Here is a 25,905-nt window from a genome sequence, read left to right as displayed (position 1 = left end):
AGTTGGAGACAAACTTTTTGAGGTAGTATTTATATTTGTTATTCCAGTTTTTATACTTTTTATATGCATCTTTATATTGTTCATTGATGTCTGTTTCTATTTTGTTTTTATATGTAGGAATTATAATATTTACCAAGATGGGTCAACTTCAATTGAAAAAACTAAATTAAATCTATATCTTGAAGAAAACAGACTCAAATAGAAAACAAGAGTTGGGTATTCTTTCATAGTGCAAACTAGAGCAATTTCGTTATCTCGTACTTTCTCGTATGACTTCTGATGTGTTAAACAATTCTCATCTCGACTGTTGCCTTAAAATCAGCATTTAGTATTAGTGGTAGGGTGCTTGATCAATATCGAAGTTCTTTGTTGCCTAAAACCGTTCAAGCCTTGCTAACAGAGATTGGCTTTTTGGCAAAGGAGGTAAAATTTATATTACTTTGTATTTTTTTTTCCTTATATAATAGATTATAATTGTTTTCCTTTTTTCCTTTTATGTTTAGCTTTAGAGAAAGAGGGAAAGAGGGTGCTGACTTATAAGAACTCACTGAAGAAATTTTTGACATGAGCCTTAACGAAAGCTCGGGACAATGCTCCAACAATATTAGTCTTGATTAAGCATGGTATGTATTTTCACTTGTTCCTTTAAAGATATTTTATGTGATGTTTAATAATTAGGATGGATAGTGCAAGATTAATGCTTACTTGTATTGTTCATTTGGTATCAAACCTAATGGAAATTTCACTTCTTTATCCAGTTTTTTCTTTCTATTGAGGCAAATGAATAGAAACAATTAACATTGCATGCATCCATTGTGTTTTGTGGCATAATTGTGTTTGCACCTTGTTAAGTACCACATTGGCCTTGACATGTCATGGAAATATAGTTCCAATTTAGTCTAGGAAGCCAACTTTTATCAACGGGTGAAATGGATGACTTATTAGATTAACGGGTTGGATTTGGACGACCCGTTAGCTTAACGGGTTGGGTTCAGCGTTTACATGCCTACCTACAGCTGAAACAAGTAGAACTAGTAAATTTCAAGTTGATGGATCTAAAGACTTGTTTGTGAAATGTAGAATATATGCACATGCCACATAAGAATGAGTACTTGCCGTATACCTGGCATAGCCAAGTTGGCTAGATAAGTTTTCACCCTTTCTACACCTAAGTACGAATTCTCTCCCTTCTAGTTTAGACTACATTAAAATGTCGGCAAATGCTTCACCAGAACAATTGGATATTATGCAAATATTCAATGTTCAATCTCGACGGTTGCCAAGAGCCTGTATTCATTCCTCCCATAGTATCGCTTCCATGAAATTAGAAGTTAGGTAATTTTTTTTGTCAATAAAGAAAGTTATATTATCATATGAGAAATAGAAAATAAACTAGAAAATAAGCTCACGCGTTGCGGCGGGAACCAACTGGGAATGAATTAACCTGCAACGGCAATATTTGTAGTTTGGTAAAATGTTTATCCGAACAACTGAGATGTAAAATCTTTGATCTATGTTATAAGATGGTATTATATGATTATGTTGTACAAGTTTTCGTAGTTTCTTGCTTTAGGAGTTATAGTTGCACTAATGTATTATGTATATTATGTTTGTACGGATTATGAACTAAATTTTCCATGTAGAACTGTTTTTAGTATATGTTAGATTATGGTATTAGTTGTTTGGATTGTTTTCTTGTTCCATTTGTTCTAAAGGTGTTACGCTGCATTGTTGCTTTCTCGATCCATGCGGATCTTAATGTCAATAGATATGGTTCACTTATCGTGTAAGTATTGAGTGTAGATATGTAGAATCTATTTATATAAAATATGTAGAATCTCCCAATCAGTGTTTTCCAAGAATTTGAAAGTGCAACAATAAGAAAAGACATACTTGTTTGTACAAATAACACGAAGAAAGAAAAAAAAAGGGAGAAACAAACGAAGTTGGAGGGGTAAAAACAACATCATAAGCATTTAACCTTTAATCATCTCTATAAGCACCTTTAGCATACAACGTTACTACAGCTTGAATTTGAATGAAGACCCCAACAAAATTGTATTTCTAAAACATGGTCTCAACCTGAAATGTCAAACACCACCAAATCATGAGCCAACAATGCCACAATTCACAATATTTATTATGGTACAGAATGATTACCTAAACAAAAAACAAACCATTTTTTCATGGTTCTTCGAAGGATTAAGAGGCAGGTCTGTGAGTAAAATCTGTCTCTCAGTAGGATCTATCTGTTGACAGAAAGTACACAATAGAGTAATGTTATGAAACTAAATATAACATCGAAATTCACAATCAAAGCCAGCAAGGGTTTACCTTTAGCTCACTGTAAAATGCAAGTAATACAGAAGGAAATAAAATATATGGATACGCAGACAAAGTTTTCCCTTGTGCCTGTTTCCACCTACTTGGAAAATACTGTAGAAGCTGTAATTCATAAAATTCTTAAGATGCTAAATGAAAAAACCTGGTATTTAACATATGGAACTCAAAAATATTAAGAACAAAGACAAGGTTGAAATTTACTCAAACCCATTAATAACAGACAAAATTAAGGTTAATTACTTACAAATTCTAAATTCTAAACCCACAAAACCCAAATTAAAGACAAAATTCAGAATTCATAAATTAAACACAAAATTAAGTTGCTTTCAGAGGCATAAGCTTAAGAACGCAAGAAATTGGAACCTTTCAAAAGCGCAGACAGAGAGAGAATATACAATTGGGGGTATATTTTGAAACTCACCATAGGAGTTTTGAAGGAGGCGCAGAAAGTTCTGCGAGGCAGATTGAATCATGATGGAACAGAGTTGTACAATTAGTGTGAAAAACAAAACTCAATTAACAAAAAATATATGATAGAACTTCAGCATTTCCTAGTGAGAAAACCACCAAATGAAAAAAGAAGATATTGACTTCCATAAACACATTCCTCTTATGAACTCCAAAACGATATTCAATTGTAAGTATAGTCTTGTATGATAGTTTCCTAAGGTCTCTTAATCTCAAAACAACATCTCTTCTGTAAATAATGGTCAAATCCTGTAGCCCAAAATTAATAGTAGGATTCTAGGCATCAATCTATCAACCATTGAACGCTACCCAATCTACATAAACCGATAAAGAACAAATATTGCTCTGAAATAAAGGAACTGATCATTTGAATTATTCATGACAAAACCAATTTTGATTTGAAATATGATGGCCAAGAACAAATCCCACTGCTCAATGGTTACCATAAATTTTCAGAAGTTACACAAGATTTTTTATCAACTGAAAAGACGATGGTCACATATATCTACAATTGACCACCAATAAGCGTGAAATTTTACATGCAATGGCAGCTATACAGGATGCCATTCTAGTAGTCATTGAGAACGATTCTCTTCATTCATTAGAAACTAAAACCAGAGAATGAAATTAAAATTGAACTAAACCCTAACCCAATTTAAGCCCCAGTTTGAAACCCCTCATACCTTAAATTTGAGTTTCAAAACCGAGACAATCCATGCAACACTAAACTCTGAGATAATCCACATAACGTTCAACTGCGATAACTCCAATTTCAATTGGATCTCAACTTGCTTGGGAGAAGTGATCTCCCAATCAAAATGCTATTTGCCCCAATTCAAGAAGCAGAAATCGCACTAATACTAAATATCCATACAAAAATATCTTCACTTGAGCAAAATCCCCCTAAATTTAGCATCCACTGTTTTCATACATTTATAAATTCACTGCCAACAATAAAATATAATAAAAAAAATTATAAAAAAAAGGCCAAAAATGGACCAACAGATCTCTTGCATTCAAAATTTTGAACCAAAAGTCAAATAATTTAAACAAAAAATTGATATTTTGGATTTCCAATTTCATATCCTTTCAAGAAAAGATCAAAATACTAAATTGTTAACATTCCCAAAAACTGAAAATCCAATCTTTCGGGGAAATCCATGAGAGCATGCAGTTGTATAAGTAAAAATATGTTCATTACCTCAACTAATAGGATTTACCAGCGGAGCTCATTTTTATGTATAATTATACATCCAGAGCTATCAGCTACAGCGAATCATTTATCTCCAACCTTAAATATTACTCCCTTAATTAGTGCTTCTTTTCACAACATTGAATACGATTAATGAGGTGCTACATCGATGGTGATTTGTGAGGACCACCATGCTAATAAAATCGTAATATACAATTTCAAGATCTAATTGCAACACTCGAAACCCTAGCAAGACGATCAATCGACGCAAGAAAGAGACCTCAAGAGCGGGGATCATTTTTCCTTGAATATGAATCTGCAACATGTACCCAACAACGATATAAATCCCCATAAATCCATTTCTGGAAAGTACTAAAATACCCAAAACAAATATATGTATATATATCAGCATGAATATGAGGGATTGAATGGTTAATTGGATGAGGAAGTCTAAATATACCAGTGGTGGCGAGTGGTGAGGATGATCTTGATACCGATGCCATGTTCTTGGGCTGCTTTCAGAACCTTCTGAAGTTTAACTGGATCCACAACCGCTGCTTTTTTGGCTCTTCAATAATTCTAAACACCAATAGCAATTGAATTTAGAACTGATCAATATTTAAGCATAATTAATTAAGAAAACCCTAATTAGGATAATCAGAAATTGAGAAGAAAAGGTGGGTGGGACACAACCTTTCTGCTTTTAAAAACATGCTATAAATTTGTCCAGCACCTAGAAATATAGGAAATTAGAGAATTTTAATCAAGTGTTCGCAAGCATATAACATTACCTGCATCCCATTCATGAAACTAGGGCTTATAGACTCAAACTAAAAGGCAAAGCCCCTTGAACACAGCTCCTGGGGCTAAAACCAACAGAAAAAGTTAATACCTGATTATTTGCATTTATTTGTATATCATATATCAGCACGTTAAACTCACTACTAAGTTGCTTATTTGGGAGAACACTGCCAAGAGAATCTAGCATTGACATCATACGATTGCTATATAATAGAGAAAATATGCCTACATTTCGCACCATTGAGTGCAATAATCAAGGGTGGACAAATCACAAAAGTGACAATTAAAGGGCACCTAACGGACACCCCCATCTCTCTTTCTCTGCAATCGCAGAAATCCCTCGGGTTTCAGGAAGCAAATGGAAAACGAAATGCTTTTCCATCCCCTACCATACCCATACCTCCCTTACCCGCTCCCTTTACCCTTGCAGAAAATCCTCCCATCTCTCTCTCACCCTTGTCCCATCTCTCTGTCTGCAAATCGCAGAAAAGAAACCCTTAACAAATCCCTGAAATCCCTCATCTAAATCCTCCCACATTTCTCTCGGACACCCCCTATCTCTCTCTGCAAACCCTAAACCAAATCTCCTAAATCCTATCTTGGACACCCCACAGACAGCCAAGAAGCCAAGATATTAAAGCAATCTCTACATAATACTATGGAACAATGAAGCAAAATGATACTTACTTGTTCCTTGTCCAAAACCGTTGGTGCCGACACACATTGTTATCAATTGTGGTTGTATCAAATCCTTCATGGCTTAGACTGCATGAAGAATTGGAAACTAAAAGATGAATATATGCTGTAAATCATCATATGAATGTAACTGCATTTAAAAAAAGAAGGGAATGAAAAAATTGAATTCTATTTCATCAGTATGTAACTGCATGAAAAGTTACATTGAATGCATACTCAATCAATTTCCCCAAAGTCGTTGTTAACTGAAAATCAATACCAAACCCATAAATATCACCATTGAATTTGGCAAAACCCAAAAACAAAATACAAAAATTTACTCATATAATCACAAAAAAACATGAAATTTGAGCACCCATTGGGCCAAGTTAAAGGATAAAGGCACTCACATCATTGTAGTACTCTTTGGGAAGACCTTCTAATACTGGCTCTTTCTTTTTCTTGCTCTTCCTCAAAACTTCCATAAAAAAACCCAAAGAAGCACACGAATTAAGAAAAGAAAAAGTCCAAAACTGCCATAAAAAATCCAGAAAGCATACAAATTTATCAAAAAGAAAAGTTCAAATTACAAAAACCAACTGATGTGAGTGAGTAGTGAGAGGTTGTGTTAGGCACCTGAAACCCGTGTTGGTTTCAATTGAAAGGGCCAGAGCCTTGCATGCATGACGGTAGGATTCCAAAGAAAGAGAAAGGAGGAGTAAGACGACAGAGGCACCAAAATTCCATTCTGAACAAATATATGGACCAATCCGAAGATGAATATAGAGCCCTGCCTCGTAAACCATCTTTGAGCCAACCAATTACACAATTCTAAATAAGAGATGGCAGAAAAAGGAATATGAAAAAAATGTGGGTATGAGTTATGCATCTTGATTGAATGCTATCTATTAATGGTAATTCCCGAATGGAACCCAAACAAACACCAAATCAAAACCCCAAAGCCAAACAGGGCAACTACATATGTATTAAATTCACAATAACAAAAAAGTAAAATTGAGTACAATTGAGCATCTTCCATCTTCACCATAGCAGGTGGACTCATCTACACCCTATCTAAACCAAACCAAAATCAAGATTACCAAAGTTGATTCCAACTGTTAATTTCTAGAAAATCATACCTCAAAAGTTAAAACAAAACAAAATTGAAGGGTTTTACATGGATTTGTGAATGCAAGAATTTGAATTTCCATAAACCCACCACTGTAAAAACCCCAAAATCCTGAGATTTATACCCAAAAAATAAAGAAAATTTCCAAGACATAAAACCCTAAAAACCAAAAACCCACAAATCTGCCCTCCCTTAGGAACCATCTGAGATACAAATCGGAGAAATCACACAGAAGGGATTGGAGATCATCACATACCAACTTGGAAGAGGCAACCTTCGGGTGAGAATGGTGACATTAATATAGAAGATAAGGATAAAAAAATTTAGAATGTAATGACACGCCAATTACATGCCCAGACACCTCCCCCCGTGCGAAAGCAAGTAAAAGTGAAACCATAATATAGGTTTCTTTGTGAAGACAACTTTTATAAAGAAAGGTAATCACTTCAAAACTTATTTCCATTGATAAACATCAACGTAAATTTTGCATGAGACATATTTCCAGTCTATTTAGAATGACACCAAGAGATTTACTCCGTACGATTTACAGCCAAACATATAGCGTAAGATAAAGAAAACATCTGTGTTTCTCATTCTGACTTGGATAAATGGCCTAAACTATGAGACATTATCAAATTTTCTTTGAGTGTTTTAAATTTTTTAATAGGGCAGGAGTTTTGCTGGATGGAACCCATTTCATCCAAGTTCTAATTATAATTGTTCACATAGTTTAGTGCAGAGGAGTTTGATATATAACTATTAAAATTCACATAAAATAAGGTTTCCATGTTAAGAGTTCACGTTTGCAGAAACAGAGCCTCAAAAATAACTAACCTTGTCAACAGCATTATAATGTTATCCTGAGGTGCCCCGCTAATCCTTGCAGGCGGGTCTTGTTGCAGCCTCTTGAAGTCCCTCATCAACATCTTCCTTGTAGGAGTTGACATCACTAATTTGCTACCACCTATATATCATCAAACCAATTTAATAAACCGTATTTTAAGATTAACCATGCATTGAGCGCAAATCAATTTCATATTTTTTTCCAATACCCACCAAAACATCAAAAACCACTTGTCTACACCAAATTGCATACAAAAGATGTTGGGGCAACTCAGATTGCGCAACGAAAACACATTGGTAATCTCAGATTGCGGAACAAAAACACAGTTACCAATACAAATACTTCAAACTATGACGTAGATAGCTTCAGCTGGGATACATGTAAACAAATTCAAAGCTCAAGACCTGAAACCGAGCTAAAAAACTGAAAATCTCACTTTAATTAAGCAGTTTTTCAGATGTTTACAACGTAAATATGCATGATAACAAAAACGAAGCATCCTTTCTTGACCAATCGAACACTAACAGAAAAACCTAATTCATATTATTCATATTACAAATACACAAGCGACCAAATAGCTAATAAAGCTGGACAATTTGACCTCAATCCAAAACAAAAATTGTTCTGGGTATACATGCGATACCCGCCTAAAATATCAACAATTCCAAATTAAAATGGAAAATGAAATGAAGCAACATAGATTGAATACAATTTGGGGAAAATTATCTCACCTGGAGCTCCGAATCTCCAAGAGGTTCCGATTCGAGCAGGCTCCGAATTGGGCCAAAGCCATTAGGTTTGGGGGGAGAGGAACACGAAGCTACTGTGAAAGAGAGAATGCGCTGCCCTTTTCTTCTATCCAGCCACTGGACCGCAGTTCCTTCACAAAAAATTATATGCATGTGTTAGTTTTTCAAGTTATAGTCTTGTAATCGACTAAAGAACACCATAATCGAAGAGTTCGAAGGGGTTTACCTTTGGATTCTTCCACTTTCAGATGGAGTTGCTTGGTGTATCAGACTTCTTTCTTCTTCTATAACACCTTTTGGTCCCCTGCCGTCGTCATTTCCTCCTCATCGCCTAATTCCTCATCATCTACACGCCAACACTGCCTCTAGAAGAGCCTTACCAATAACCAAGTTAATAAGCATAAGTTCAGACCTTAAACAAATATAAAATGATACATGTACAAAAAAAATGTTCCACTTTTATTTGAACGACTAAGCAAAAGCATTATTACAACTAAGCATAAATTTTGAGGACAAACCTAAACCAGATGCTTTCATCGTTAACACGAATAACCATCTATATAAATACTAATTGCAAACTCCCTCAAGGTCCTATGGATAACTATGAATGTTTTTATGAAGTTGCACATAACGCCTGCTTCTCCGGAAAGTGCTTCTACTACCAGAAGTGCCTTTAAGTTTTTCCACTTAACGTAGTTAGAAACACTTTCGGTTCTTCATAAAGCACTTTTAGCACTTCAATTGGGCAGGAAAAGAAAAATAGGAAGTAGGGTCCAACATAATCTCAGAGGAACAGATGTGGATCAGTGTATGCATTATTCCGTTTATGAGATGCATATCACTATATGGTTGTATGATATGTTTGCTTGTTGAGAAAAGATAGGAAAAGATAGGAAAATATGAAACTTTAAGATATATCATTCATGATCGAAGTGACAGATACGTGATTGGCGAAAACATTCTTCGTTTTTGCTTGGCATTCCCTGTAATTATCTCTTATACTTTAGTCAAACATTAATTTCATTGTAATTCATCAAGCTAACTTTTCAAATTCAATATCAGGATGCTTGTGGTGGACACAGTTGCTTTGTGCTAAACAATTGCAACCTGTCAAGCCGACATGATCCTGAGATACAGTATGTTGAGCTATGTCTTGCCAAGTTACTTTTTTCTTCTATTGCAGTTTCGAAACTAAATTTTCAGAAGCTTCACCTACAATATCCCTTGTTTGTTCAAACTTTCCATTACAGATACTAAGCCTATTATCTGCCAATCATAATCTTAAAAAGTTCTGGCATATATTTATGTGCTTGCATGTAAAGTTTCAGCCTATAAAGTATAAATAAAGCCTTCGGTTTTGTTGCAGAACTTGTAGGAACGGAACTTTTGATCTTCGAACATTTTAACATTCTAAATCATAGCAATTTGACAACAGGGAATGATTGGCTCCCAACATTGTGCAAATTTGTTAAGTATTGATTCAGAATTGCTTGAAATTTGTTTGGGACTTTGTGCTTTAAGTAGCTTAAATAAATTTTCTTCAAGAGTTAGTCCCATTGAAGATGTGATATATCAAAACCAGTTACTAATGGGATTAACGTTTTGTGACTAGATGTTTTCATTTTCTATTGGCACCTTAGCTGTCATATTCTCAATTGCTTGCTTCGGCAATATGAATATATTGTTTATCTTACAAGTATACAAGTATAAATTTACCTGAAGAGCTTGATAGCTTAAAACTCAACGACTAAGAAATTAAGGAGGAACCATTTGCAATTGTAATTTTATGATTATTGCAGCCCTGTTTCAGGATTAAAGGCACCACAGCAGTTGAAATTGCTTGTGGCCTCCACTGGTATTTGAAGTACTGGTGCAGTGGTCATGTTTCCTTGAAGGGTACAGATTCAACGACCAGTCCCGCGGAACTATTATCAAAATGTTGTTACATCCAGCTGTAAGTATTGACTCTTTGTATCTGCTTTCATTTCGATCAGGTTGTGTACACATTGTTGTACTTTATCTCGTTGAGTGTAGAAAGGCAGCTGAGTGCACGGTTCTGCTAATGTGGATTTTTGGAGGGTAAGACGTTCACAACCGTACCCATGTTTACTAGTTTACACAGAGGTTGGTTTTACGACTCAAGCTCAATGAGTTGACAGTAAAATCAAAAGAGAAATAAGAGGATGAACAGTAAATTAAGAAATGAAGAAAGTACACATAATTTGCAATTAAAAAAAAAGGTGTAATGTAATACTTTTAACTTTAGATGATATGTTTATCGTGGCAATGGAAAGTTAATAACGTATGGGATATGACATATTTTTGCAGATTCATTTGTGGTGGGATTGGGAGAGATGGCAGAAAGAAATAGATTGGATGGCTCTTCAGGGGACTAACCTGCCTTTATAGCATTCACAGGGCAAGAATCTGTTGTTGTTATATTAATGGATGTTATCCTTTAAGTGAAAATAAAATGAAAAATATACAGCGGGTTTAGAATTTTCACTTATGAATTATGTATGTAAAGGAGATGAAAAGTTCGGAATTCTTGGAAAGAACCAGTTCAAGGAAATTTGTAGTATGGCTTTGAAGTCCTCATTCGGGAGCAGTTGTATTATGGCTACAAAGCTCTCATCTTCAATTTTGCTAACTTGAATGTTGACCGAATTTGATGATAATATGCCAGAATATTGAATAGAATTTAAATCAATAAGCGTTTTACATTTCATTGAGTTGCATGGCTTGAATTTCCGATCCTTTGTTTGTGCAGTAACACAACAAGAATTTGAAAGCTAGTTTGTTCAATTTGTGAAATGATTACATGTAATTATAACCAAACATGTACTCTTCTCATACATGGCAATGCAAAGTTCCTTGAAATTGTTTTGGGATGTAGTGTGAAATTCTGTAACGAGTTTTTGCAGATGTTATGGCATATGTGGTTGTAATCTCAGTTTATTGAATAATGGTTCAGGTATGAGAAGTATCATGTCTGTTATGGAGGGGAAGAGGAAGCGAGGAAGTCCAACTACACTGACATGGTAAGATAGACTCTTGTATCAACCATTTGTCTTCTGAGGATTGTCAGTATACAAGCTTCTCGTGCTAATAAGCTGCATACTTTATTCCCTCTTGGTTATGATTTAATGTCTTAATTTTTTTTCTGTTTTTTCAACTATATTTTCTTGTTTGGGATCATTGATCTCCGAGGGATTGTGATTTTCTCTGTTGGTTATACTATTCACCAGAATCACCGCAGGGAAAAATTTTCTGTTTCCCGATGATATTATTCACCATATATATATGTTATTATATATATACATATACACGGGGAGCTTAAGGGGAGGGATCCCCATTTTTTCAAAAAAATGGGGAGCCTTCTCCTGACCATTGGATGAAATGGGTGGTTGAGATTAAATGAGGATCCCCATCTTTCTTTTTCCTTTTTCTTTTCTGGTTCCCGCCTCTTCTGTGCGACACAGGCGCACATCATCTCCCACGAACAGAGCGCAATACCAGCCAAATCACAGGCCATCGCGAATAACCTTTGAGATTTCAGAGATTTCAGGTATGGGTCTCCTCCTCATTCACTATTTTAGATGATTAATTTGGATTTGGATTGAACAATTGGGGTTTTTTTTTTCTGGTTCTCTCCTCTCCCTTGCAACACAAATATCTCCCAAGAACAGAGCTTCGCGCCAGCCAAATCACAGGCCATCGCCTCTAACCTTTGAGATTTCAGGTATGGTTCTCCTCCTCATTCACTATTTTAGGTGATTGGAATTTGGGTTGAACAATTGGGGTTTATATTTTTCAAATTCTAAAAGCAAAAACCTATTGCGTTCTGATTCAGGATGGTTCTGGTTTCAAATGGGTCCATAAATTTGGTGGTTTTCTCTCGGGTTTTAGGGTAAAGACCTTTTGAGTTCTAATTCAAATTGGTTACAGATTTGAATGGATTGAAATAATAGAGTATGAACTTGGTACCTTATAACCTTTTGGGTTTTGATTTTGCAAGGAAAGCCCCCGATTGGTAAGGACTTGCTATTGAGGGTTGGATATTGACAAATGAGTGATTCTTTTCTTCCATTCTTTGATGGCCTTTGTTTAGTTGGTACTACGCCGGAAATAACAAGGTTGTCTTGGTATCTTTTCAGTCTTCAAAACTTGGAGTGCTGTTTGTTTGTCCTCTTTTCATATTTCTCGTGAGTGATCTTCTTGGCCGTTTTTCATCTTATGTAAATTAGTTTTAAGGCCTTCTCCTTATATGCAAATTGACGTAGAACTATCATCTGTTTAGTTACACGCTTGCAGAAGGTCTTGGTCTGTCTGGTATTGTGTCAATATTGTTCACAGGAATGGTAAGTGGAAGAACTGTACATTTTTTCTTTTTAATATATTTTACGGTAAAGCTGTGCCATGGACAAACTGGTGTTCTGTTTTAGGTCATGAAGCATTATACGTATTCAAATTTATCAGAAAACTCTCAAAGACGATTGTGAAGATCAATTGAAGGCATTTATTCATTTCAAAGAGGAAGCTAAACTTCAAGATCACAGGAGCCTTGGTCAAGCTTGACTTGTTTTCATATATTGGTTAACAAAAGGAAGCCTCACTCATATCATGAATTTCCTATTCGAGTTGCTGAGTTGATGAGTAGCAACCAACAAGCAAAGTATGAAAAGGAAGTTGCAAAATTCAAGCTTTAGCAATTAGCAACAAGCAGCAATATGAAAAAGAAGTTGCGGATGTCTTCCATGTTGACTCAAAAGTTATTTATCGGCATTTTGTAAATTGTTATTGTTTTTTACTGTGTATGAGAAGCACTATAAAAGAATTGGATTGATATTCATGAAATAAATAAAAAACCATTTGATGTCTTCCATGTTGCCTCCAAAGTTGGTATGCTATTGTTCTTTATCATTGAACTATAAATTTCTAAATAAAGTTATACAAAATACGTGAATTCCTTCAAGTTCATGGCCAATTCCTCCAAATTCATAGAATAAACTTATGCAAAACAAAGGAACCTCATTATAACACCATGCAAATTAGGAACAAAAAAATGAGATCAGCTTCCTATGGACAATGAGTGCTCCTCATCCTACAAGTTCATGGCCAATTCCTCCAAATTCATAGAATAAACTTATGCAAAACAGAGGAACCTCATTAACACCATGCAAATTAGGAACAAAAAAATGAGATCAGCTTCTTATATACAATGAGTGCTGCTCATCCTGCAATTAACCAAAATAGAAATCATAAAAATGTTGATTAACAATAATAATGCTATTATACATCAAAGACAACAAACGCATTTCAACTATTGATATATTAATTGCACGATATACATAGAAAAACACGTGGAGTATGTATTCTTACCGATTGTGGAGCTCCGGACAATTTCTTTTGTCATGATTAACTCCATATTGCCCACACCCATGACAAAGGTTACCATTAACCCTCTTCTTGCATTTTCCTTTCTTTTTTCCCCTTTTAAGTCTTTTTCCAGATCCTTTGGTCTTAATAGGATCAGGTTCAAGAAAACCAACATCATCTACTATCGATTTTCTTTTTGCACGACATTCCATATCTCCTTTGGTTGCAGAAGGTTCCACATTTTCATTGGTACCACCAACCAATGGCTTAATCTTCTAATTCACAGCATCCATCGCCTCACAAAAGAGTTTACTTGCCTCATCATTTATAATGACTTTATCAATCAAATGCGAATATTGTTGGAATAATTTTCCACGCCTTTCAAGTACGGATTTGTCGACAAATATCTCCACATTAGAAACCGTAACTGAAGATTTTGCAGATTTAGTCCATCTCTTCAAAATGTATTCATCCGACAATATTTGAAATTAACGTCTTTTATGCAAATATGCCAAAAGATGGCTGCATGGGATTCCTGAACTATCAAATTGTTTGCAGCTACATGATGCAAAATCTCTGGATTTTTCATACAAAATTTCATGAACTCTACCCTTTTCGTCATCAATGGGCAAAACTTTAAACATGCTGCAAGAATCATTTTCACTTGTAAGCTCAATATTATAGCTGTAACTTTCCCACAACTGCTCTTGAAAATCAAGGTAAGAGCTACGTGTATAAATATTGGCCATTTGCGCATCCATCTTAATAGGGCATTTGAGTTTTGGCCTCTCGTTCAAACCAATATGATCTGCCTTCAACTCAGAATGGCGTTGGCGTACCAATGCCCTATTATATTTAACCATAAACTCAAGGAAGGAGTTGTTCTTGGAAACACATTTCTTTATAAATGAATGTCCACTCTCAGCTCTCTAACTAGTTGAGCAATTTGCAGAAAAAAACATGATTCACATAGGATGGAACCCAAGTAGATCGAATCCTATATATCGATTGCAACCAACCATTACCACATAATCCACTTTTTGAAACAACGGCCATCCATTTCACATGAAACTCCTCTCTAGTCTCTGACTCCCAAATACATGCTTTGAAATCTAAATAATGATCTCTGTATTTCATCGCATGAAGCTTGCTCGAGAACTTATCCAAAATATGCCACGTACAGAATCTGTGAAACATGTTTGGAAAACAGTAAGGAATGGCTTTTGTCATTGCCGGATCTTGATCAGTAATAATCATTTTTGGAGCATCACCAGGCATGGCATTCAAAAATTCTCTAAATAACCAAACAAATGAATATGTCGTCTCGTCACTTAGAAAGGCACTAGCAAAAACGATTGTTTGACCATGATTGTTTATACCCATGAATGGGGCAAATATCATACTATACCGGTTGATATTGTATGTAGTGTCAAAAATGACCACATCACCATAAAGCTTGTATGCTTGCCTAGAACTTGCATCGGCCCAAAAACATTGAGTAATCTTGTGTTCTTCATCTGCTTGAATCTTGAATGTGAATTCAGAATTTCTTTCTTGCTTTAGCAAAAAATGATCATGCAACATTTTTCCATCATGCCCCTTCATCTTGTTTCACACTTTTCCTCGATAGTTATTTAAATCTTCTTATGTACAACCAACATATTCAATTCCACCTACCTGCAATCCAAGAATGTCAAATTGTTTGTGTGGAGGTATGTTTGCCATGTCTAGCTGATCAGCTAATATTTTATGACACTTAGTAACCTTGCGATGAGACTTTAGCAAGTGGCGTCTTCGTGGGGATGTCATTGGATGATTATGACCCTCGTCAAATATGGTGATTGCATACCCACCAAGTTTAAATCTCACAACTATCAATCTTGCTTTACAACCCTCTTTGGTTAATCCACGACGCTTTTGTTCGTCACAATCCATTCTTTTGTATTACTTCCCTCTTTGTTGCACACAAACTCCTTTCTCGTGATCTCACCATCCTTATTTTTTCTTACTTGAATGCATTCGGACACTAAACCCAGCCTCCCTTGCATAGTTGTTGTAAAATTCAAGCACTTCGTCTAATGTTTCAAAACGTTGACCTATGGTAGGCTTGAACTCATCTGTTGCTTGAGGATAGAAAAAACAAATACCAGCTATAATTTCTGACTGATTTTCCATTGGAACTTGCATTTCATTAGCTTCCATAACTTGAACAAGCATTTCATTAGTTCCCGTAACTTCAATAGTCATCTCATTAGCTTCCATAGCTTCCATAACTTGAATCGGCATTTCATCAGTTCCCGAAACTTCAATAGTCATCTCATTAGCTTCCATAACTTGAACATGAACATTAGCACAATCAGACATCCACACCAAAAAGAATAATAAAAAGCATCAACAAAACTTGAAAAGAAGAACAAAACTCAAATTATTCAAGAAAAATCTGTAACCAAGTTGAATTAGAACTCAAAAACCATCCAGAATTTCTATTTTCTATCTCGTCCACTGCCTCTCGATTTTCAGTGAACTGTCTATGTGAGTAACATGCTTTTCCAAGGCGATAAACCTCTTCAAGGTCAGTTTTCTTTAGTGGGTTTCCAAGACAATCCCAATTATTACAACGTCATATATCGTTAATAAAGAGTTCCTTTTCAATTTATTTCAATTTGTCTTCTTAGCTGCTCTCACAGGCTGCCCACCTGCGAGGTCAACTCTTCCAGCCTCCATGTTTGCCCATTCTTCTCACAATTTCTATTTACTTTAACTAGAAAAACCCACATGATTACTAAAAAGGATAAACTTGGCTCCTTAGTTGTTAATGAAGAGTTCCTTTTCAATTAGAGGGTATTCGATTAGAATTTTGTGAGTTTTAAGTATGATCGACTAACGCACGCCGAAACACAACTGCTTCTCTGTTCGTGGGAGAGGAGAGAACCAGAAAAAACCCCATTTGTTCAATCCAAATCCAAATTAATCATCTAAAATAGTGAATGAGGAGGAGACCCATACCTGAAATCTCTGAAATCTCAAAGGTTATTCGCGATGGCCTGTGATTTGGCTGGTATTGCGCTCTGTTCATGGGAGATGATGTGCGCCTGTGTCGCACGGAAGAGGCGAGAACCAGAAAAGAAAAAGGAAAAAGAAAGATGAGGATCCCCATTTAATCTCAACCACTCATTTCATCCAATGGTCAGGAGAAGGCTCCCTATTTTTTTTGAAAAAATGGGGATCCCTCCCCTTAAGCTCCCCGATATATATATATATATATATATATATATAATCTTCCACAAATCCTCATCCCCACGACCCTCATAGGCTTCTTTGTTGTCTTATAATATCACCTAATTCATGTGATAAGACTCAAGATAATGGCAAGTTATGTGGTTAATTTTGCATTTTGCACGAGAAATTAACTTTTACGATAATTAAGATACATTGTATTATGTCTATATGGGAAAGTTGACCTTTGCAGTGTCTTTTGATTATAAAGATTTAATGGCTCATTGTTGTCAATTTAATCTGATGACATTTCGGTTCAAGCTTGGGATGTCCTACTTCACTAAATTGGTTCATTGGGATTTCAGGTTAATAAATACTATGATCTTGTTACAAGCTTTTATGAGTATGGTTGGGGAGAGTCTTTCCACTTTGCACCCAGGTTCCTCTTTTTTCTTCGTATCTTCACATGCAAGCAATGAAAAATGTATCTTTCATAAGAGTTTCTGATGGATGTATTGCTCTCTTGCAGATGGAATGGGGAGTCTCTTCAAGAGAGTATCAAGCGACATGAACACTTCCTTGCTTTACAACTAGGACTCAAACATGGGCAGAAAGTTAGGCTATCTCCAACCGATGGCTGGCCAGAGAGCTTGTTTTAGCCATTTGGGCCTCAAAGATATTAATATTTTAATGAACAGTACAGGGCCATATTTGCCTCCATCTCCAACCGAGGGCCAGAGGGCTCATTTTAGCCCTTTCACAAAAAACCGTCTCCAACCGAGGGCCAAAGGGTCATAGGGCCAAACATAATTTATTATTAAAACTACAACTTAAATGTTGTTTCATATTGTTTAATGTTGTATAATGGCTTAGGAAGTTATAGGAAAAAAAAAATAGAATTTAAAAAAAATATGAATCAAATTTGTGAAATAGAAGCTATAAAAAAATGGAATTTAAAAAAAATATGAAACAAATTTTGTGAAATATAAGTTATAGGAAAAAAAATGAAGGAAATTATTGAAAAAATATTGAAGGAAATTATTGAAAATTTGAAACAAATATTATAGATGAAGGAAATATTGGAAAATATATTGAAGGAAATATTGAAGGAAATATTGAGAAATATTGAAGAAGGAAATATTGAAAAATATTGAAGAAGGAAATATTGCAAATGAAGTGAAGAATTGAAAGAACTTCACCATATTTATAGAAGAAAAGAAATGTTTAAATTAAAAAAAAAAAAAAAACCCAACGGCTAGCTTTGCAGCTAGCCGTTATATTCAAAAAAAATTCAAACTATTAGTGTCGGTTATAACCGACACTAATAGTAAATAAATTTTTTTTTTACCTATGAATACCTATTACTATTGGTTATAACCGACAGCAATAGGAAAACTATATAAAAAAAAATAGCCAGCCCTCCAGCCCTCTCCAATTCCGTGGGGCCCTCCCAGATTCCCGAGCCCTCTAGCCTAGCCCTTGGTTGGAGACGGTTTTAGGGTTATTTTCGGCCCTCTGGCCCTCTAGACCCTTCGGTTGGAGATGACCTTAGTCTTTCAAATTAGACTTTATGGAATATAGATTAGCTAGATAGATTCTTTTATGATTTGGTTCAAAATTTCAAATTATTGACTTAGGTTTTTGTATTTTTTGTTTTGGGTTTTGGATGTAGGTTGTGGAATTGGTGGACTGTTATACCCACCCCTAATTTAAATTGTATTTTCACTAAGTTTGAGATTATCTTGCTTCTAAAATGATTTTTGGGTCTTAAATGGTGTGCCTAAGGGGCCCACCCCTTGTTTTGTCCCCCGGTTCCCTTTCATTTTTCTTTTATTTTTCTGAAAAGTCTTCCTCTTTCTCTCTTCTCCCTCACTCTCCCTTACACTCTCTCGGCTCTCTTTATCTCAACCCCTCCGAGGGCTTTTCTTACCAACAAACATCACCATCATCTTTATCTCGTCGCTACGAACTCGACCATAGTTTTGGCATCTTGGAAGTCGAACCATGAAGCCCTGTACACGAGCTCCGACGCAAACCGCCACTTTCGAGACAGTTTCTGGCCAAACCATTGCGAGTTGGCCAGTGTGTAAGATATCAATCCCTTCGTCTCGCTGAGAACTATAACTTTCCTTTTTGTTTCACCCAATTTCGTTGAGTATTGAAGAAGTTATACTCATTTGAATCTTACCCAGTTTTCGACGAGTCCGACAGCTTTCAAGGCGTTTTCCGGCCACACCATGGCGAATTAGATGTCATTTGAAGTACCATTCTCTTCGTCTCTTCGAGGGCTACAACTTTTGTTTTTAAATTACTTAATTTCGTTGAGTTTTGACAAAGTTATGATAGTTTAAAGGTTGTGCAGTTTCCGACCGATTTCCGGCTTTCTCTCCCATTGGGTCCATCGACCCACCAAACCCAAGGCCTTTGGGCCTTCCCTGCCGAGCCCAACCCTTTTGGTTGTGAGGCCTTTGGGCCGTGAGTGTGTTGTGTGTGTTGTGTGTGTTGTGTGTCATGAGTGTGTGTGTGTGTGTGGGTTTGGGCCTAAGCCCAAACCACCCCTTTTCACCCTAACCCTTTTTAACCAAAAACCTTAGGACCCTAAACCCAAAACCCAATAGATCCTAATCCTATTTAACCTAAACCCTAATCCGGATTCAAGCCTAAAACCCGTTTGACCTAGTTTGACCGTTGACCCCTGGTCAACTTTAACTTTAGGGTTGACTTTTTGGGTTTTCGTCCGGGACCTTCTTAGGGTAATTCAACGTCCTCGACCCATTTCCAATGTTCGTTTTCCCAAATTCAATCGTTTAAGTAGAGTTAGACTAAATGTGCTATTTATGTGCTTATGGGCAATTATTGTGACGCTTCGGTCTTCGCTAGTGGCGCAGTTTTTGGCGGATAAGTACTGTGAGTGTACCCCTTCTAAAATTACATGCTTTTATAGTTCAATTGTATAAATAAATAACATGCCTTACGAGTTTATGTTTTGATTTTATGTTAAGTATGTTTATTGAATATGTTGATTTTCGTCTCGTGTGTTTAGTGAGGAATTAATTGTTGGCCTATATTGAGCTATATTTTAATATATTGTATTTTCTATAAAAACCATGAACTGGTAGACTATCTGATGGATGACGATAGGATGCTAGAACATGTTTTCGAAACCCATCTTTATCGTATAGATGATTGATGACTTTATACTATGAAGTGGTTATTTTTTAGAGACGTAATTATTTGTGCGTACCTAGTGGACACTATGCCGCCTGGGGCGAGGATCTGGTGTTGGCAGATAGGCCAGGAGAAATAATCCCTAGCGAAAGGATGAGGGACACGGAGACAGGCATTAGGCCGGGAGGGAGTTATCTCTGGCTACGGCCATAGAGACTTAGGTGCAGGCATTGGGCCGGGAGTTATTATTATTCAGTGATCTTACTAGCAGCACACCGCGCTTACGAGACGATTCACGAGATGATTTACGCGATGTATCTTTTGTGACGTTTTCCGCGTTATACATCTTGAGATGTTTTATGGCATGCTAGTGTTTCTAAAAAGCTATCACTTATTATGTTCATAGTTTCTTCATTTATATAAACTATAGGGGTTAGTATGTTGATAACTGTTTTATTATTATATATATAAATTTGGTCCACTCACCTTTGTTTTGCGCCCCCATTCAGGACTTAGGATCAAGGCACCTAATCCCGGCGTCAAGACACTTCCGCAATAGCATCTTCAAATCCTCTCGGGGTAGAACCCACTTCTTTATTCATTCAATTTTATCTTAATTCTTGTTAGTGACTAGATTTAGTTGTATGCTCCGAACACGTTTCTAAATTATTAACTCATTGTATTTAAATTTCTAACTCTTATTTTCTTCTTATTCTTTAGCATTTGTATCAATTAATGGCTTTCGTCACCCTCGGGTGTCGGCCAGCACGTGTCTATCCTGGTATTCGGGGAATATCAGGGTCGGGGCATGTCAGATTGGTATCAGAGCGAGGTTTGTTCAGAGCATACTTAGGATCCTATTAAATTCTAGTTTTGTGTTGGTTATGAAATTATTTGGATGCCACGACTTCCGAAATTGCTGTCTTTCAGCGCAATTTTGCAAATATTTCTCTGTTTGAATTGTCACCTTCTGGTTGAAATACAAGAACTCGTGTCAGGATTATGCCTCATAGGTGACGAATTGGTTTGTTGGACGACTTTCGACATCGAATCGATACTCTACAATATGTTTTCCAAGGAATTTCGAGTGGAATCGAATCTACATTAGAATGCTGGGAAACAAAAAATCTTCGTGGTACGAGTTGGTCAAGACCAACTAGAAATCTGAATCGATGGTGTCACTCTGTGACATGCGTTACCTAGGAATGGCGAGCAAGGTCACATCTATGTGGAAACTACTTAAGACATTTGACATGCATGTTGGAGAAAACAAGTAAACGTTGGTTGTGACACTTCCGTCTTCGCTAGTGGCGCAGTTTTTTTTTGACATTTGACATTACATGATTTTATAGTTCAATTGCATAAATGAATAGCATGCCTTACGAGTTTATGTTTTGATTTTATGTTAAGCATGTTTATTGAATATGTTGATTTTCGTCCCGTGTTTTTGGTGAGAAATTAATTGTTAGCCTATATTGAGCTATATTTTAATATATCGTATTTTCTATAAAAACCATGAATTGGTAGACTATCTGATGGATGACGATAGGATGCTAGAACATGTTTTCGAAACCCCTCTTTATAGTATAGACGATGGATGACTTTATACTATGAAGTGGTTATTTATGAGAGGCGTAACCATTTGTGCGTACCTAGTGGACACTATGACGCCTGGGGCGAGGATTTGGTGTTGGCAGTTAAGCCGGGAGAGATAATCCCTAGCGAAAGGCTGAGGGACACGGAGAGAGGCATTGGGCCGGGAGGGAGTTATCTCTGGCTACGGGCACAGAGAGTTAGGTGTAGGCATTGGGCCGGAAGTTATTATTATTATTCAGTGATCTTACTAGCAGCACACCGCGCTTACGAGACGATCTATGACACGTTTACCGTTTTTATTTCCGCGATATGACTTTTGAGATATTTTTGGCATGCTAGGATTTTTATTAAATCTATCACTTATTATGTTAGTAGTTTTCATTATATATAAACATGGGGGTTAGTATGTTCATAACTATTTTCGTTTTATGTATATATATATGAACTTGGTCCACTCACCCTTGTTTTGCGCCCCCTTTCAGGATTTAGAATCGAGGCATACGATCCCTACGTCAACGTCTTCGCTTTGGCATATTCGAGTCCTCTCGGTATAGGACCCACATCCGTTATTTATTAAATCTTATATTAATTCTTTTAAAACTTTAGTTAGTTGTATGCTCTGAACACATTCCTAAATTTTTAATTCATTGTATTTTAAACTCATAACCCTTATTTATTTCTTATTCTTAGCTTTTGTATCAATTAATGGCTTTCGTCACCCTCGGGTATCGGCCAGCACGTGTCTATCCTGGTATTCGGGGAATATCAAGGTCGGGGCGTGTCTATTTTTGACGCTATAGTATTTTGCGTACTCATTTTTGACCTTACTTCAATATATGTTTTCAACTTTATATCTTTATAAAGTATGATTTCTACTATTACACTGATGGGGAAAGAAAGTATGAGCCTGGAAGGACGAAAGATGAAATCATTGCAACCGATCGCGACGGTGTGGCATTTTCCCTTTTGTTCAACCGTTCTTACCTGATCTCTTCGTTACATATATGTATATTATTCTTTTTCCTATTTTCGAGTATTTTCAATGTAGTATGTTATTTTAAATTTCGGGGACGAAATTCTTTTAAGGGGGTAGATTGTTACACCCACCCCTAATTTAAATTGTATTTTCACTAAGTTTGAGATTATCTTGCTTTTAAAATGATTTTTGGGTCTTAAATGGTGTGCCCAAGGGGCCCACCCCCTGTTTTGTCCCCCGGTTCCTTTTCCTTTTTCTTTTATTTTTCTGAAAAGTCTTCCTCTTTCTCTCTTCTCCCTCACTCTCCCTTACACTCTCTCGGCTCTCTCTATCTCAACCCCTCCGAGGGCTTTTCTTACCAACAAACATCACCATCGTCTTTATTTCGTCGCTACGAACTCAACCATAGTCTTGGCATCTTGGAAGTCGAACCATGAAGCCCTGTACACGAGCTCTGACGCAGACCGCCACTTTCAAGACAATTTCCGGCCAAACCACGAAGAGTTGGCTGGCGTGCAAGGTATCAATCTCTTCGTCTCGCTGAGAACTACAACTTTTCTTTTTGTTTCACCCAATTTCGTTGAGTATTGAAAAAGTTATACTCATTTGAATCTTACCCAGTTTCCAGCGAGTTCGACAGCTTTCGAGGCATTTTCCAGCAAAAACACGGCGAGTTAGACATCTTGTGAGGTACCATTCTCTTCGTCTCTTCAAGGGCTACAACATTCCTTTTTTAATCACTTGATTTCATTGAGTTTTGACAAAGTTATGGCCGTTTAAAGGTTGTGCAGTTTCCGGCTTTCTCTCCCATTGGGTCCGGCGACCCACCAAACCCAAGGCCTTTGGGCCTTCCCTGCCGAGCCCAACCCTTTTGGTTGTGAGGCCTTTAGGCCGTGAGTGTGTTGTGTGTGTTGTGTGCCGTGAGTGTGTTGTGTGTGTTGTGTGCCGTGGGTATGTGTGTGTGGGTTTGAGCCTAAGCCCAAACCACCCCTTTTCACCCTAACCCTTTTTAACCAAAAACCTTAGGACCCTAAACCTAAAACCCAATATATCCTAATCCTATTTAACCTAAACCCTAATCCGGATTCAAGCCTAAAACCCGTTTGACCTATTTTAACCGTTGATCCCTAGTCAACGTTGACTTTTCGGGTTTTCGTCCGGGACCCTTCTTAGGGTAATTCGACGTCCTAAACCCATTTCCAATGTCCGTTTTCCCAAATTCAATCGTTTAAGTAGAGTTTGACTAAATGTGCTATTTATGTGCTTAGGGGCAATTATTGTGACGCTTCCGTCTTCGCTAGTGGCGTAGTTTTTGGCGGATAAGTACTGTGAGTGGACCCCTTCTAAAATTACATGATTTTATAGTTCAATTGCATAAATGAATAGCATGCCTTACGAGTTTATGTTTTGATTTTATGTTAAGCATGTTTATTGAATATGTTGATTTTCGTCTCGTGTTTTTTGTGAGGAATTAATTGTTGGCCTATATTGAGCTATATTTTAATAAATCGTATTTTCTATAAAAACCATGAATTGGTAGACTATCTGATGGATGACGATAAGATGCTAGAACATGTTTTCGAAACCCCTCTTTATAGTATAGATGATGGATGACTTTATACTATTAAATGGTTATTTTTGAGAGACGTACTATTTGTGCGTACCTAGTGGACACTATGCCGCCTGGGGCGAGGATCGGGTGTTGGCAGATAGGCCAGGAGAAATAATCCCTAGCGAAAGGCTGAGGGATACGGAGACAGGCATTGGGCCGGGAGGGAGTTATCTCTGGCTACAGGCACAGAGACTTAGGTGCAGGCATTGGGCCGGGAGTTATTATTATTTAGTGATCTTACTAGCAGCACACAGCGCTTACGAGACGATTCACGAGATGATTTACGCGATGTATCTTTTGTGATGTTTTCCGCGTTATACCTCTTGAGATGTTTTATGGCATGCTAGTGTTTCTAAAAAGCTATCACTTATTATGTTAGTAGTTTCTTTATTTATATAAATTGTGGGGGTTAGTATGTTGATAACTGTTTTATTATTATTATATATATAAACTTGATCCGCTCACCTTTGTTTTGCGTCCCCATTCAGGACTTAGGATCAAGGCACCTAATCCCAGCGTCAAGACACTTCCGCAGTAGCATCTTCAAATCCTCTCGGGGTAGGACCCACTTCTTTATTCATTCAATTTTATCTTATTTCTTGTTAGTGACTAGATTTAGTTATATGCTCTGAACACGTTCCTAAATTATTAACTCATTGTATTTAAATTTCTAACTCTTATTTTCTTCTTATTCTTTAGCCTTTGTATCAATTAATGGCTTTCGTCACCCTCGGGTGTCGGCCAGCACATGTTTGTCCTGGTATTCGGGAAATATCAGGGTCGGGGCGTGTCATGGAGCACTGAGAGAAATTTCTCGCTTCAGGTGAGTGCCGTTTCTTTTATTCAGGTTTTAGTTGGTGGACAGCCTTCTCGTGGCTGTAATATTTGAATACGAAGTGGCATATTAAATTTACCGACGATGAATTTTATAGCTTGTTTTAGTTCTTGTGAATATTAAATTTACCGCTGGGTTAGACTGAAAACACCTTTTTGGAAGACCTCCTATTATGCGTATGGTTTATTCAATATGTAAGATGATACCATTGTGATCTGTACTTGTTATGCTGATGTCAAGTCTAAAATTTAGAGTTTAGTGATTTAATTGTTCAATAAGAATCTCTATGTTCACAAAGATTTTCTGTGGTGGTTTGTGCAGCTCAGCATCAATTACTGGGTTGAACAACGAGTATCAGATCACAAGAGGAAAGGTGGATAAACCTATGTATCGTGGTAATGATTTGTTTTGAATAATGAACATAATCAATGGCCAGTCTTGATGGTTTCTCAAGATAATCCTTTTTTCCAATTGAAAATTATGAAAGCCTAAATGATTTATTTATTTATATTAGAATGACCACTGGAATACTTCAATTTCAAAGCGGGCTAGTACTATCATGCTTTTGTTTGCTCTGTAGGAACTAAACCGTATTGTAGGAGTGGACAAGACCTGCAACTTTGTTAAGGTTGTTAGCATTGTATATGATGTTCTTGTTCAACGTAGAAAGTACCTTTTTTTTCCTTTCTTGCAGTAATACATGGGAGAATGTGGAGAGAACTGGTTTATGTTATAGATCTCATTCTTTGCACTTTATAAATGGAGGCTGACTTCATGAAACTACCTTTCCCTGATAATTCATTTGATGCGGTATATGCAATTGAAGCGACATGCCATGCACCAGATGCAGTAAGTCATTCTTGTGGCTGGAAACCTTTGGGCTCGTTTAGTTAGTTCATCATTATCTTCCACTTAGTTTCTG

At 36.6% G+C, this 25,905-nt stretch overlaps 5 long non-coding RNA genes across 6 annotated transcripts; 3 read left to right on the top strand and 2 right to left on the bottom strand.

The window, feature by feature from the left end:
• Positions 1–4,122: 4,122 nt before the first annotated feature.
• LOC139190651 (uncharacterized) lies at positions 4,123–4,584 on the bottom strand. The gene is made up of 2 exons (XR_011574993.1): positions 4,464–4,584; positions 4,123–4,319 (listed from the first exon to the last, which is right to left on the bottom strand). It is a non-coding gene; the product is annotated as an uncharacterized lncRNA (long non-coding RNA).
• A 116-nt stretch (positions 4,585–4,700) lies between these two features.
• Positions 4,701–6,198, bottom strand: LOC139190647 (uncharacterized). Its single transcript, XR_011574991.1, has 4 exons — positions 6,116–6,198; positions 5,890–5,957; positions 5,492–5,569; positions 4,701–4,736 (listed from the first exon to the last, which is right to left on the bottom strand). It is a non-coding gene; the product is annotated as an uncharacterized lncRNA (long non-coding RNA).
• Positions 6,199–11,113: 4,915 nt separating this feature from the next.
• LOC114823792 (uncharacterized) lies at positions 11,114–17,413 on the top strand. The gene is made up of 3 exons (XR_003771739.2): positions 11,114–11,242; positions 17,162–17,235; positions 17,326–17,413. It is a non-coding gene; the product is annotated as an uncharacterized lncRNA (long non-coding RNA).
• LOC139190643 (uncharacterized) lies at positions 12,225–13,084 on the top strand. 2 transcript variants are annotated; one of them, XR_011574984.1, is made up of 3 exons: positions 12,225–12,406; positions 12,502–12,562; positions 12,647–13,084. It is a non-coding gene; the product is annotated as an uncharacterized lncRNA (long non-coding RNA). The 2 variants fall into 2 exon arrangements; XR_011574982.1 differs by having other exon boundaries at positions 12,225–12,562.
• Positions 17,414–25,282: 7,869 nt separating the features above from the next.
• LOC139190644 (uncharacterized) lies at positions 25,283–25,900 on the top strand. The gene is made up of 3 exons (XR_011574985.1): positions 25,283–25,356; positions 25,564–25,611; positions 25,749–25,900. It is a non-coding gene; the product is annotated as an uncharacterized lncRNA (long non-coding RNA).
• Positions 25,901–25,905: the final 5 nt, after the last annotated feature.

This window comes from Malus domestica, chromosome 02 (genome assembly GCF_042453785.1).
Source record: "Malus domestica chromosome 02, GDT2T_hap1".
Taxonomy (NCBI): Eukaryota; Viridiplantae; Streptophyta; class Magnoliopsida; order Rosales; family Rosaceae; genus Malus; species Malus domestica.
Note: the sequence above shows the minus strand (reverse complement) of the source record. Positions and strands in the feature narration are given on the sequence as shown.